The sequence below is a fragment of the Oratosquilla oratoria genome, chromosome 15, assembly GCF_046742065.1.
Source record: "Oratosquilla oratoria isolate Oo_2021 chromosome 15, ASM4674206v1, whole genome shotgun sequence".
NCBI lineage: Eukaryota > Metazoa > Arthropoda > Malacostraca > Stomatopoda > Squillidae > Oratosquilla > Oratosquilla oratoria.
The window spans coordinates 47,992,504-47,997,503 of NC_134791.1; positions in this window are offsets into that span (position 1 = coordinate 47,992,504).

The following is a 5,000-nucleotide window of genomic DNA, read 5'->3' on the forward strand; positions in this document are numbered from 1 at the left end:
GTGGTATACCCGCGTGTACGCTAGCCTCGTCAGGGGGGATTTCAATATCGACCACAATATTTGGGGTTTAATATCCGTTGAGATGCATTTGGAGAAGGGAGAGGAGGGGGTGGGGTGAGAGGTGGAGAGGTGGAGACGAATAGGGGAAGAAGTACGCGAGCGTGTATATGTATGTATGTGTGTGTGTGTGTGTGTGTGTGTGTGTGTGTGTGTGTGTGTGTGTGTGTGTGTGTGTGTGTGTATTTGTTTGTGTGTGTGTGTATTTGTTTATGTGTGTGTGTGTGTGTGTGTGTGTGTGTGGTGTTTTGTTTTTGTGTGTGTGCGTGTATCTATGTATTTGTGTATTTGTGTGTGTGTGTGTGTGTGTGTGTGTGTGTGTGTGTGTGTGTGTGTGTATTTGTGTATTTGTGTGTGTGTGTGTGTGTGTGTGTATGTGTGTGTGTGTGTGTGTATGTGTGTGTGTGTGTGTATGTGTGTGTGCGTGTGTGTGTGTGTGTGTGTGCGTGTGTGTGTGTGTGTGTGTGTGTGTGTGTGTGTGTGTGTGTGTGTGTGTGTGTGTGTGTGTGTGTGTGTGTGTGTGTGTGTGTGTGTGTGTGTGTGTGTGTGTGTGTGTGTGTGTGTGTGTGTGTGTGTGTTTTGTGTGTGTTGGTGTGTGTGTGTGGGTGTTTGCGTGTGTATGTGTCTGTGTTTACGTGATGAGGAACATATGACTCAGATATATGCGTTTGGTGAAAAGAGAGGAGGAAGAGAGAGAAGAGAGGAGGGAGAGGAGAAGAAGAAAAATTACAGGAAGGAGGAGAGTGAGGTGGAGAAAGAGGAAGGGAGGAGAGGAGGGAGATGGAGTTGAAGAAGGATGGGGATGAGGAGTCGGAGAAGGACAGCGGCATTGTTATTACTAGGTCGGGGTGGGGGGCATATATATAAACATTTCATTTTCTTGGAATTTGAGGGGACGGTTTTATTCCTATTCGAGAGCTGGGGTCAAGGAAGGCCGGAAGAATGGAAAAGGAGGGAGTTCGGGAAAAAAAATGAGAAAGAGAACGGGAAAGGAGAAGGAATGCAGGAGGGAAGGGCATACGTGAAGGGAAAAGGAAAGGTAGAGGGCGTGGGGGAAATTGTATATAAATGCTGAAACGAAATTAGACGTAGAGATTACAGTATGCCAGAGGAGAGGGAGAAAAGAAGTAGGTGGAAAAATGGCCAAAGGAATGATAAAATAAAAGTATGTCATAGAAAGAACATAAAACTAGGAATAGTTAAGGACCATTTACACGGTCGAACAGTTTGACAAACCCGGTTTGTCAGGCAAGTGTTTGAAATGATGTCTAACCGTGTGAATGGGGTATTTGGTCGTCAAACACGTTTGTCGAACGTGTTTGACAACCAACTACCCTATTCACACGGTCAAACATCACTTCAAACACTTGTTTGACAAACCGGGTTTGTCAAACCGTTTGACCGTCTAAATGCCCCTTTAGTGAAGAGCCACTAACATAAGGAGAATAATCAAAAGATCGAATGACAATATGTTGGGAGAGGGATGTGCAGGATGGACTTGGCTGTGGGGATTTATGAGCCAAGGATCGAAGAAAGGTGAATAAGACAGGAATTGATGATGCCTGAATAGGGGGAGGCGAAGAAGGGAAGAGGTAGGCAAGATTTGAGCTTAGGGGTGATACGGAAAAACGTGGCCTTTGTCATTCTGTACCTCGATAACCATTCTCTCTATTACACGATCCCTCTCGCTACAAGAACTTTAAACTCTTTCACTGTCCAGGAGTCTCCTACACGGATGAACAAGATCGACTGGTGGCAGCGACAACACGTGTGTAAGTTCTGAAGGGCAATGAAATGGTAACTTAAGCTTAGGCTGCATCTGAGGTGTAATGAAATGGTAACTTAAGCTTAGGCTGCATCTGAGGTGTAATGAAATGGTAACTTAAGCTTAGGCTGTACTTGACATCTGAAGAGCAATGAAATGGTAACTTAAGCTTGGGCTGCATCTGAAGAGCAATGAAATGGTAACTTAAGCTTAGGCTGTGCTTGACACTTGCCCACATTTGGATTTCTATTTTCCTCTGTATATGATTTTTTTCCTCGTTGGTCCATCCATGACGGGAAAATTTATCTTTAATATTATGTGTTTAGTTTCATTTTCGTCTCAGGAGGACGAAAGCTTCAGTCTGAACTTCAGCATCTGCCGAAGATTATATTACCAATGACCCCTAACTGTTCGCACAGTTAAATACTTTTGATGTTTACTTTCTAGCCATTTCCTTAGCAAACATAAATAAAACTACTCTTTTTTGTCAAACTGCAGGTCCATGGCATGTTTATATTATGTTATCGACTTAAAGTTACATCGGACAACACTACGATGATGGAATTACAGCTATAATGGCTAATACCTGTGAACTTTGTCAAGTATAGGAGATGCTACCATGGGGAAAGTGTTAAGTTGAGAGGTGGGACAAAGATTAGATTGTCTATGAAATGTAAGAAAAAATAGAAGGGGTAAGAAAGTACAGGGGTTTTGTATGGGTAGATACTGAGCAATGACTCTAACCTTCTTCGTCACGGTTCCATAACCTTCCGAATGAGTCTGACCTGTGGACCCTGAAGCTGAATTCCTTGGCCCCCCTTCCCCCCCTTCCCCCCCTTCCCCTTCCCCCCCTTCCCCCCAAAGGGTTCGTTGAATCCCTGTGGATCCCCGGCCTTATGGAGAGTTGCATAAACGCAGAGGAAAGAGAGGATAGGGAAGGTGAGTTCGTGAGTTCGGGAGTTCGTGGTTAGAGGGCATAGATGGCGGAAGGAGCACCAATAGGAAATGAGGGATGAAACGAAATTGAACGACTACGAAGATAAATGTTAGAAATTAGATAAACAAATATCGCCTTACTGAAACTAGAAAGTAGGTCATTCACCACTTCAGCATGAGCCCTTCCCTCAGCTAAATATGATTCTATTAACCAGAACAATATGTGTAAAGTTCTTCATCGTGACGGAAAGGTTCATGAAATACGATGAGTGAATAGAATGTTGCGAAGAGCGAAAGGTTGGAGTAACGGAACAGCGAAACGGAAGTGGCCAAGTATGGAGGTGATTTAGACAAAAAGGAAAACATATGACCTTTATATTGAACTGCGAGCAGATCAGGGAAAAGCTGGAATAGCCCAGGATGAAGGTTGTAGTGAAAGAATAAAATATTGAATGAATTTGAAAAAGATTGTATTGATTGAATGGAATAGGAGAATGACTTCCAGATGGATGGGATGACCAGGAATTGTTATGCTAAAGAATGACCGCTTTGAAAAATAAGAAATTGGTCTTCCATCTTGGAATGCAGAGTGCGGGGTGATCTAATAGAGGTGTTCAAGTGGATCAAAGGCTTTAACATGGGTGATGTAAACAAAGTCATCATATTAAAACAACAGGGCAGGACTCGCAGTAATGGTTATAAACTGGACAGATTTAGAATTAAAAAGGAAAGAGGCAAGAATTAGTTTACTAATAGGGTGGTCGACGAATGGAATAAACTTAGTAACCATGTAGTAAGCGCTGAAACTATCAGTTGTTTTAGAAACGATCAGACAACTTTATGGATGAGGATGACAGGTGGTGATAGATACGGAGTGCCTAGTGTAGGCCTTATGGTCTCTTGCAGTCTCCTTCATTCTTATGTTCTTATGTTCTTAATGCAACGCGAGGCCTAATGGAAGCTTAGCAGAGGCTGAGGAAGACGTTCAAGCAGCATAAGATGAATTGACAGTGGCACTAACACTGGAAAGGGGAAAGGCTGGCTCCAGAACAAGACAGAAGAGGATACTGACAGGTAATAAAACGAATACACACAAGTAAAATTATACCAATATGAACAAGAGCTGACACTGGTAGAGAAGAACGATGACATTGTAGGAGGTTTGATTAAACCTGGTACATACTTATTAGAGAGCAATCATTATGTTTGTGGCTAAGATAACTACTTGAAAAAATACATTTGATAGAAAAAAATATAGATTAATCAGTGAGACTTAAGCGTCGAAGATAAACTCTACAACAATTATTTAGAATCATTTAGATAAACACATAAGCAAGATGCTGTAATGATTATCATTTATTTCATATTATTTGTTTTTGTTTTGTTATCATTTGTCTGTTTGATTCTCATTTATTTCTAGTTATATGTCAATTTATTATCAATTGCTATTTACGTGTTTGTTTATTATTTAACTATGCCTATGCATTTATTTATGTATATATTTGCTATTTACATGATTATAGTTTTTATTTATTCATTTATTATTATTATGATTTTTTCGCATCCGACCTAGATATGGACCAAAAGGTCTCCTGTCGGCATGCTCCGCCTTTGTAATCCTTTGTAGTGAAGAAAACTAAACAAATTTAAATAAATGAAAGAAAAAATATGTAAATGGGAAAGGTGGAGAAGAAAGAGACGATAGCGACCTGCTGGAAAAAGATGAAGTTCCTGTTGGAAGAAACCAAGGTTTAACTACATTGAAGGAGATGTATTTTACTTAAAAGAAATGACCCCTGTTTGAGTAAAGGGAGCTGGTACTACTGACACTGGGAGCTATGGACGAAGGACGCTGTGTTGTTGTATTAAGAAAAGACTCTTAATGGGGACACGGAATATTGCAGGAAGGTCTCAGCAGTTGGTAGAGGAAAGTCGACGGGTCTGATGCGGGAACGAAGAAGACATGGAGGGTGCGACGGAGGGTTGAGGAGGTCGAGAGGAATGTAGATGGAGGGAAGGAAGGATATAGGGAGGTGGACGGGGGAGGAGGGAGGAGGAGGAGGTTGAGGAGTTGGAGAATACGTCCCTATTGGGGGCTGTGAGAAAAGGTTGTTCAAGGGGGTAGAGAGGGAGTTCTGTGGTAGGGAGCATCTTAGAGTACCGCCTAATGAGGGCCCGAATAAAGGAATCACTCAAAAGCGAACTTTAATTACTATTTGACCTCCCCCCCCCTGTATCCCCT